Below are 10,939 nucleotides of genomic sequence, written 5' to 3'. Positions count from 1 at the left end.
CTCACTGATTTTTTTCAATTATGCTTTATTAAATCCCAAGGAATAATCACCATTTTTTAGAATGCTTAAGAGGAACGACATGGGGTCCTTTGGAGCAGGGAACCCAATTATTTAGGATATTATTTTGTGAACCTTTTTCATTTTATTAGTATACCAGAGGGTTTTCACATCTCAAGGAGAATCCAGCTATTATTGCTTTTTCAGAAGAAACGTCTCACCGGGGCAATTAATTCTATACATTAACACCAGTCACCATTGTGCTGTATATTATTAAAATTATAAAAGGAGAAAGCCACATTTTATCATTCAGCTCAGAAAAGAGGTCATTTATATATGTGTGGATTAGAGTATAAACCTTGCTACAAATATCCCTCACTAGGTGGAACTTTGCAAAGCCCTGAGCCAAGGTAGCTGTGGTCTCTCCATAATCTCAAATGTTGATAGACAAGGAAAACTGCACTAAGAAAGGTGAGCCCACAGACAGGCTAGGTGCTTACCTCTCTGTCTCTGCCACTCTAGAGGGATGTGAGCCATTTAACTTTGTTGATGAGCACATGTAATTAAGACTGTGTGCCTTAATGTTTGATGCTGCAACCCGAAAGGGTGACTTTAAAAAAATTATTTAGACAAGCATATTGACATTTTCATATATATTATTAATCTTATTAATAGCATTAACAAAGGCTAATTGAAAATGCATCATCTATAATTATATTAGTCTTCATTTAGTACATTTTTGTCAAAGTAAACTAGAAAGGAGTAATTAATGTGCCACTGTTATTTACCCCTGTTTGTATTAAAGCTGCTGTTACACAATGTTCGAGATGAATATAGCCTGATTTCTCTGAATGCCGTGGAGCAAGCTTTCAGAAGCAGGAAAATACGCAGCTGTGTTTTCTTATACCAGGAACCTAAAAATAAAAACCGACTCCAGGACTGCATGCTAGGTGTGTGATCGACAAAGACGGAGGTTTCCAGATCCTGTCCCTTCTGCCTGCTGCACTGCTGGCTGCCAGTTTCTCTTGGTGGTGGCTCTGAGAGCCAGGACAGGCAGAATCTAGAGTCCTAGTACCTCAACTGCTTAACAGGTGAATACAGAAAGGTGCAGCCCTGCCCACTGGATTTAGGGGTGAGTATGACTGACTCCATGGGAATAGGACAGAGGAAAATTATATTTACAAGGGATAAATTCCAGGTTGGATATGGACTTTCACAATCCATGACTCTGTATATTCTGTGAAAGATAAAGCTATAGCAATGACCCAAGGAACATTGCCCTTAGTAACCTACAATTCCAAAGTTAGACTTGATATTGCAAGTCCTTTCCCCTGACCACCCTAGTGTCCCTAACAGAGAGAGAGAGAGAGAGAGAGAGAGAGAGAGAGAGAGAGAGAGAGAGAGAGAGAGAGAGAGAGAGAGAGAGATTCAAGCCCCACATGAAAATATGTTAAGGGAGGGTGGGGGGAATCCAGAAAGCAGGCAAGCAATAGAGACTAAAGTTAATGTGGAATTAATCACTTTAAAGTTTCTCCCCTGGCTTGTATGACTCTGTCTTTCTGAGGTCAGCCATTTCCTGAGGCAGGCAGGGAGAGCGCAGCACGGGGTGTGAAATGGAGGCATGCAGGGATGGCGATGAACGGCACATCTTTTAATCAGGTGGAGCCAAGGCAGTGATGGCTGGGATTCCAAAGCCCGGCTCTGGGCGTTCTCCTGAGCTCTAATAATAAGTGTGGCATATTGGTTGCATTGGCTGCCAAGAGCTATGTCCGTGCCCTCTCTGCAGTGGGCAGCCACAAACATGCTAGCTAGGAGCTCTCAGGGGGGCCCCGTGTGTGCTGTTCCTACATGGCTAACATATGTATCGACACCTGAAAGCTACAGCCTGCCACGTCTCCAGGACCCTGCTCGCCTACCTTTGCTCCTTGGTCACCAAGGGTTAATTTTCTAATGGCTGCCTTGCTGCTGAAGCTGGCCAAGTTTTTCATCGCCCGCAGAGCACCACAAGCTGTGATTTGGAGCCAGAAAACACCATTAATTTTCTAAATAGGAAGGATCACATATGTAAACTGTCTGGTTCTGTAACGAGTCGGGCAGGTAGAAGATGGAGGAGGAGGAAGGGAATTTTTCCAGACACATAGGCCAAATAGCCCAGGCCAATGGGCAGCATACTGCACGAGTCTTTGGGATGGGAGGGGGTGGGAAGAGAATGTAGGAAGAAATTCCCTCTCCCATCTCTAATTCTGTTTCAACATTTCTACAAAAGGTCAGGTTGGTAATTTATTGGGTAGTGTTAGGAGTTTGTGCATTAGACTTCACTAGAAACTTATTTGTAAATGAAAGAATGGATTAAGTAAAGTGCCCCAGCTCAGAAGTCACGTAGGAGCTCCTGAGTACAAAATTGCTCTGGTTAGCAAGCCCAAACATTTCAGAGGACAGAGAATCAAAATTTCCTCTGATGGAAATGACTTACACATCTACCACCTTAGATGTTATAGACACCCATGAAAAGCATATCTGAAGGGTTTGCAAATAGAGTGTTTAAAATATACAAAGTACAAATCTGCCCCAAAGCAGATAAAACCCTCCATTTAGGGTGTGTTTAGCATGCATGTCTGTGATCATGCATGTACATATGCTTCTTGTCAGATACATGCAGGGGTAGAAGGGTCATACCAGAGGGTGTTAAGAATCTTTTATCTCTTGCATAAATATCTCTTTCCAGAGCAGTATTTCTGTCATCTGAGATTCTAGAACACTCTCTTGGTCCCCCAGAGTATGCTTAGAGGAGCAAGTTTCCCAGCCTGATTTCATTCTGGGAACTTCTTAATGCTCTTGATTCTGTTTCCATTTTACAATGAGAGGGAAGATTCTCAGTTCAGACCCTAGGAGAAACACCACTGAGATAGTGGGGTTTCCACACACCAGTCTATCGCCTAAGGAGCATTAATGCAAAGCAAACAAAGAGTAAAGTGGACTTCTGGAGTCCAAAACTGTGCCTGAAGTTCCCTGCTGGAAAAGCAACTTAAGGAATCTTTATGTGTCCAAAAATAATGACCCGAAGGACTACATGTTGGCTTGTGAGTGTATTGTAATGGGGCTAAGACATTCTATGATTTTAATAGCAAAACGACCCAAAGAAGGAGACATCCAGTTTCAGCATGCGTTAGTTCCTAGTGCTCCTTTGGCACCGCTGAGGCAGAAACAGCAGAACGGCTGGCTGACTGGTGGCCCTCCAACTCCTGATGCTGAAGGTGTAAGACAGGGAGGGACAGTCTGGTCCTTCACGGGAGCCAGGGAGAGAAGAGTCTGCTCCCGCCTTCTTCCTTTGTCCAGCCGCGTGTCACTTCTCCTGTCCTTCAGCATTGACCTTCTGATGTGCCTCTGCCTCTGTGCCCGCATTTTTCCTTTTAAATGCTTAAGTCATATTGGATGAAGGCACTGACTTCACACTATCTATTCACATCTGGAAGGACTCTCTATTTCCGAATAAGGACTCACTCTGAGATTCTGAGGCTGGGGAAGGGGGGCATCAAATGTCTCTGGTAACAAAGGGAGGGAAAGAGCTTGCTCCAAAGTTGCTGTGTTCACACAGTTACTAGGGCATCGCTGAAGGAACAAGGTGTGCACTATACCCACAGTACAAAGTGCTGGCTAGGTTTGCTTTCAGGAACAGTTCCACATAATTTGATCATAATTCCCTCAGACCTGTATTGTATTCACTATTATTGAGAAAATTGAAAGCCCATGAATTTAAATAAATTGCTAAATGTCACATCGTTGGAGAGAGGAAAGGTAAATTCAAGGCTTCCATTTCCTACCCAGTGTTTGACCCACTAGTATACAAACCCCATTTGAACTAACCAACCACTGGCACATTTTATTATCCATGTTGCCTTGGTCCCACTGTTAAACTACCCAAAAAATTGTCATTACTATCATTCTACAACTGCTCTCCTTTATTTGTCCCCAAGTTTTAGGTGAGACTTATTTCTTGACCTAACTTGGTTTCTGTTCCAATGTGTCTTAATAGTTGTCCATTCTGAATGAGGTGTAAAAGTTGTTCAGAATCTACCCCAGTCTATTTCATCACTCTGCATAGACTAGTTGTGCGTCCCACTTTGAGAGCCAGCAGTCACTACTACCAAGCCAGTGATTCCACAATTGTCCCAGCAACGGCACAAGCTGTTGACAGCAGCCAAGCTGGGTGTGGGGCGGCCATCATTTTTCAGCTCACTTTCTCCTTTTGCCTAGCCCATTGCTCTAGGTAGAACACTGTTCATTAAGGCGCTGCAGAGCTCAGTAGAACTTATTCTCGCTGAGATCGCCTCTCTGGTCTTCTGAAGCCTTTAAAAGGGAATGAGCCTTGGCCTCCTTTTTATGGGCTACATTATGACCTGGCTTCAAAGTGTGAAAAGAGGTTCCAAGATTCCCTTTGTGCGGTGGAGTCTCTTAATTGCACTTTTAAACACAGTGTAATTTTTGTAATTAACATTATAGTTTCAGAGGGCAGAGAAGCCCGCACCGTGCTAATTACAAACCGGCGTCTTCAGAGTGGTGGAATTTCCAAGGCCTCTCTGATATTGGGGTGGAATACAGTTTTATGAAGGATTTCAAAGATCCTCTGTGGGCTGTGTTCTGAGTCATCATTAGCGTTTGATAACATAAAGAAATTTTACAACATGTGACAGATTTTCTATGTGAAAGTTTTACCTGATAACTGGAAAATTTGCATAAAGAGCTTCATTAGGTCCCTCGCATTATGGAAGGAGTAAGAAGTATAGGGTACTCTTGCCTAAGATTGTTCTTAGGAGCCCAGGAATTGGTGCTTTATAATAAAATTTACAGTATATTATGAAGTAAAATTGTAATAATCTTCAATGATGTTGAAAATCAGAGCCTACATACCTTTTAAAGAAAGGTGAAGATATGTATCAGAATTACCATGTAACTGCAAGCCTTGCAGTAAAGGTATATTGTGCTGTTCATTGTCATGTTAGGGTGCTGAGCCAAGGAGAGAACTCCATATATATGTAACACCAAGTGACAATAATATGTAATTTTTTTAAGAGTCAGCTCCTGAGAAAAAATTATTTTCCCCTTGCTCCAGAGGCAAGTTTATGTTCTCTTTATTTTTCACCCCCAAGCCATCAACTGAGTGGCGGTGGTGGTGGTGGTGGTGGTGGTGGTGGTGGTGGTGGTGGTGGTGGTGGTGGTGTGTGTGTGTGTGTAGATTCTCATATTTGCTCATACAACGCTATACAGACTTGTAGAGAGGTGCAATGGGCAGATCTCAGCTTCTGCAGAGTTACTGGCCTTTTTTAGGCAGTCCTGTCAGAAGCAATTCTGTGTGTGGATTGGACATGAAAGCAATCCATTTGCTGAAATCCTTTCACTACTCATAGATCAATTAAGCCAGAAGTAGTGATAATTTGGGGAAAGCTTTCTGTAGTGCTGGGAACAGGAATGCATCATTATTCCATGTTCTTACTATTTCAGCACCATGCATATGCCTCTCGATGTATAGCAGCAGCTTACGGCATTATCTCAGTGGGATGCATTTCCCTTCATGAGAGTCTTTTCCTTGGCGATTATGTAGATAATGCATAGCTTTGTAATGACATCATAAATAGAAACCAAAGTCCTAAGAAACAATTAGGGAAATATATCAATACTTCCTTGTAATCATAACATCATCTGACTTGCAGTAGGATGCCAGACCAGCTCCTCTGGTTCCATAATCACGGATAAGCACTAATGCCTGCTTCACGATCCATCTTTAGAGTCTCAGGAATCTTGGCACTGGAAACAAATTAATATGCATTTTAGCTCTTTGTCAATAAGAGAAATCACACTGGGATTTTGATCACAGGACCAGACAAATTAACCCAAGCTGATACAAACTGGAGCCTCTCTCTATTGACCTCAGGCAAAACTAAGAATGAACTAAAATAAAAAAGGCAATATCCCTGAAAGTGAAGGACCAGAGACTTCTTGCAGTAAAATTGTTGCACTTTCTTTTACAGAAGTATATCTACGGCTTGAATTTTTAAATTTTATTTTCTTCCCTTGAACTATTCTTCCCACCCAATATTTCTTTCTGGACTAGTCTGAGTCACCTGGAACATGTGTGTGTGCGTGTGTGTGTGTGCGCGTGAGTGTGTGTGTGTGTGCGTGTGTGTGTGTGTGTGTGCTCGTGCGTACACGTGCACATGTGCGCTTTCATGGGAGAAAGGGCCACTCTCTCTGATTGGTCTGAGGCATATAGGTCACCTTTGCATGGGAGGGCAGCAACCCACACTCTAAGTGGGTCGTCCCAAATCTACTGTGGATTTCATGAGTCCTCTCTTCTGCTGAGGAGAGCAGGGGTACGAGTGAAAGAACGCTTCATTTGTATCCTGAATCATTTACCAATTCTAGGAGAGGGGCAGGGCTCTTCTCTCTTAACTCCTGTAGTATCCTACACACAGGAAAAGAACTTTTAGATAAATGATCAAACTTACATAGTATACAGCTTTTATTTTTACAAAATATTTGCTTCCTGCAGAGTGTATCTTAATTCACAAATGCAGAGATCTGTCATTAAGATCTGACCCAGCTGCATGGCATTGTCAAATGCAATAACGTATCTTTTAATAGTTTTATATCAAGTAAGGATATAACATATCATTAGTTTAAATGTATTTGCAAGCAATTACCCCCACCAGGATATTTGAGAATGCTCATGCAAAATTGATGAAATTCTGACATGCTTAAACATTGTTCATTTAGCTCAATTCCTTATGTATAGAAAAAATAGAATAAATAATCCTACTGCCACTTTCAAAGCACAGTTAGGCATTTTTATTCCACTCAGGGCTTTGGATCTCTTTTTAAACTACAGCCTTTGGTGATAATTTGGACAAAACAGTTTCATATATGTTTAATTTTAAATAATGGGCTAGATTTTTCATTCTTGTTATTGTTCAATGCAGTAATTTAAATATGAAGTAGATTTACTGCATGTCAGTTGCCTTTCTTCTACAAAATGGGATAAATTATTAAATGAGTAGAGGTTGTTTGACAACCGGTTTTGCAGTACTACACAAAAGAAAGACCTCTCACACTCTGCTGCCTTTCTAAAAGAATAAAGAATAAATCAATTAAGCCACTATGTTGTGGCTTAGAGATACAATGTTATGGCATGATGGCACTTTGCCCTTCAGGTGGATTGGAGATAGCTTTACCATCACACTCACTCAGGGAAAGGAAAGAAAGCCATAGGTGGGCTCTCCAGTGTCTAGCCTGGGTTTTCAAACCTTCTGCTGGAGTGGCCTCTCACAATATGAGGGACACGCTGTAGCCAACAGGTGTCTTTCCACTTTTCATTGATTGCCCTACTGACTATTCTGTACTAATGATTAATCAAGACTTTTCAATGCTTCGAATTCTGTCTGCAGTTTTCTGCTATGTTCACTGATATGTGCACCAGAGGAGAGAAATGTTGAAGTCAACCTCTCATCACCATTTTATGCAAGCCAGGTGAGAAATTGCATTTCCATGCCTTCCATGCTGTTCCCCAGTACCATATTAGTTTCTGTGTAATTAATAACACTTTAAGCTCTGTCAAAAAGAAATCACTTTTATTCTTTCTCCAAAGAGAATCATTTGTTAACTATGTATGATCTCCAAATACATTTTTCTTTACTAATGTCACCAATAGCTATACCTTCTGAAATATTAATTTATCTATCCAAATCCATAAAGACTATTCAATTATTTTTTTAAAATCTCATCATAGTGAAACACTATTATCCTGGTTTTGGAGGATCATGAGACTGGAACTTTGTGAGAACTGTTTCTGGGTATATCACTACTGTGGGGCAGACTGACACAGATGGAAAGAAAGAAAGAAAAAGGCCAAGGAGGCAGCTGTCTTCCCAGAAGGAAAATCACCTCATAAGAAGAAAGGCTACTAGCTGGTTCACACTGAACAGTTAGCAAGGTACACACAGTATATACTTGGGCCAAGATAAGGAATGTAACCGTAGGGGGAGGTTAGAGTAAAAGAGACACTACTGGAGAGTGGCAACCTAGTAGAAATTTAGGTAGATGGAAATAGAGGAGCAGATCTTAGATAGGTAGGAAAACTGATTTGAATGTGTAAAAAATATTTCAATTGTTTTTGAAAAATGAAGTGATTACAGGAAAATGAAAGAAAACTGGAATAAGTAGGTCACATGGCAGCTAGTTGGCAAAACTCCAAAGCACAGTCAGAAGGGGGCACATAGGCAAGTCTGGTCACTGATTCTCAAGCAATGGATTGCCTTAAAAAAAAAAGTAAGCCTAGGGCAACAGGAGCATGGTAGGGGAAGGCTACCTGGTCACCTGTTGAATTGTTAAGAGCAGTCCAAGAGTTAACAAATTTCTAGGATGGGACAGACAAATGGTGATGTTCTTCAAGACTGCTTGCTGGCCAGCCTAATATGGGATTCAAAGGAAAGAGGGGTATGAAATATCCTGGGGTGTATGAATCAAAGTAAAAGAGATTAATTAATGCTATTCCCCACAGATGTCAATAAAGAGACTCTGCTACCTCATTGGGGAAAGAAAGAATAATTTTCACAGTTGTTTATAATTTTAACTTTCAGAAATCCTACTTAGGCAGTCTATAACTTGGCAATAATACCATCACATTTACCCCTATTCACAGCCAATGCTGTGCAGCATTCAGTTCAGCCTTCTGATTTTCCACTTACTGACATACAGCCCCAGAATCTATTTTACCCCTGAATTCCGAAAAGCTATTGCTCATCATCAAAGTTATTGTATGGACTCTTATACATATAAACACAGAATGATGGTCCATCCCTAATTTAATGAACCCATCTAAAACAATACTGTACAGTATGTCATGGGGCAATATTTTAAAAGACTTAACTATACATTCTTTGGAGAAACCACTATTATCACAAGCGCATCCAGATATGACACACAGATGCAAAGAACTTTATTTGTAATATCTCTATAGATCTAAAATACTTAAAGACAGAGAAGGTCTTGAGTAATTCAAGCCAATGGATGACATCCTGGAACAGGGATTAAGCCCTCTAAAACAAGTTCATGCTATAAAAACAAAATCCCAACCATTATTTTGCAACAATACATCCTCCCCCACCAAAACAAAACAAATACCAAAAATAACCCTGTGCATTTAGATTTCCAAGTGACTTCAGAAAGCCAGCAGCTGGACATGGACCCAAGGCAAGGAGAAAAGGTAACTGGGGGAATGGGCAGAAGAAAGCCACACTATTGTTCTAGAGAATGGAGAACAATAGGGGAATTAGTAATAGTTTACAAGGGTCTCAAGAGTTATTCTACAGGGAATGCTGAACAGCTGTTCTTCATCTTTTTTCAGGACAGAACCCAAGGAGATGTACTGCACTCCAGGATGAAGGGTTCCATTTAGTCAGAGGAAGAGTGGCTCAATAATAAGTGTCATTAGATCCTGGAGGCAGTTTTGGAAGCAGTCTCATTCTTCTGAGTGCTTGTCCTCAGGTCCAGCCCACGTTTGAAATTCCAGCTGCACTTCCCAGGTCTGTCAGGACCATTCGAACCATTCCCAGGAACAAAGAGAAAACAGGCTGTGCCCCAGCATGCAAACTTTCAACCATGTTTAACAAGGTGCCAGAAAAAGCAAGCAGTCTCACCGTGGATTCCCAAGACCCTGGTCTTGTTAAAAACAGTTTATGGTTTGCACAAAAGAGGTCTGTCTTAATTTGCTTCTTTCCTATAAATAAAATAGGGTGCATTTAGTATTCCTAGGAGACTGGTACATTGGCCAAGTTCATGATGCCTGTGGATTTAACAAAAATGTGTTCATTTTTTGCCAAACGAGGGCACCCAGCCTGAAACTCTAAAGACATGCGGAATGAGAAGTCCTACTCCCCATTAAATGGTATATTCTATAACTATTGGCATATAATCTGTTGTCTGCTTTCTTTCCTTTCCTATTTTTCTTCTTTGCCACTTTTAATGAAACTTATTAAGTAAATTTGAAATTTACAAATTCACTTTATGCTTTATGTTGTCTTTTTGGCAAAGTGTAAGCTGCTTACATTTTATAATAATTAAAAGTGAGAAGCTATGCAATTTGATCACTTCTTAACCTCACATCTTACCCTCGCTGTCCCTTACCACATGCTTGCTAGAAGTGTGATCAGGTTCCTCTCTCCCACACAGCTCATCTGAAAGTTCTGCTAGTGGATGCACACTTAGGCAACCACTCTGCTCTCCTTGTGAAATGACTTGGTGAGTCTGCTAACAGCTGAGCTCTTTCCTTCTCCCCAGTGAAGAATCAGAAGTCCTGCTAATGGTGCGTAGAGAACCTCACTTCTCTGTAGAGCAGAATAGACATGAGCTCCACTCTCCTTGAGTGTTGATGCCTTTTGTAGGAAGTAAGTGGATTCATTTCTCATATTCCCAAAGTTAGTTTGCATAATTCTTTGTGAATAGGGGACTCTTTAAGTATTTTCAAGGCAAAAACTACACATACAGAGCCTAAAGAATAAGGTATAGCGGTTAAAGCAGGAACTGCCAAACTAGGTGACCTCAATTCAAGTCCCACCAATGATATACACACAGTTTATGAACCCCAGGCAAAATGGTGTAACCTCTTTGTGCTTCAATTTCCTCATCAATTAAATAGAGATTACTAAAATACTTACATCAGGGAATAATTACATGGGTTAACTATAAATAGAACCTGATTGCCATAAGGCTCAAATCATATAAATATGACACCAGGGCTTAAGTACACTTTCCTGTACCCTAGTCATCATCCTCAAGGTGGCCAAGGTTTTTCTTTTTTCAGTTCTGCCGGATGATACCCATTAGTCTATCCCCATACCATTAGAAAGCAAAGCACATGGTAACAGCAAATGCCATCCCCAGTCATAATTGG

The 10,939-nt window shown here is 40.9% G+C and overlaps 1 long non-coding RNA gene across 1 annotated transcript; it reads left to right on the top strand.

Annotated features, from left to right (window-relative positions):
* Nucleotides 1-817: 817 nt before the first annotated feature.
* On the top strand, nt 818-10,049 carry LOC110340919. Its single transcript, XR_002382756.2, has 3 exons — nt 818-1,129; nt 7,437-7,518; nt 9,395-10,049. It is a non-coding gene; the product is annotated as an uncharacterized LOC110340919 (long non-coding RNA).
* Nucleotides 10,050-10,939: the final 890 nt, after the last annotated feature.

Source organism: Mesocricetus auratus, unplaced genomic scaffold, assembly GCF_017639785.1.
Source record: "Mesocricetus auratus isolate SY011 unplaced genomic scaffold, BCM_Maur_2.0 Super-Scaffold_100029, whole genome shotgun sequence".
Lineage (NCBI taxonomy): Eukaryota > Metazoa > Chordata > Mammalia > Rodentia > Cricetidae > Mesocricetus > Mesocricetus auratus.
Note: the sequence above shows the minus strand (reverse complement) of the source record. Positions and strands in the feature narration are given on the sequence as shown.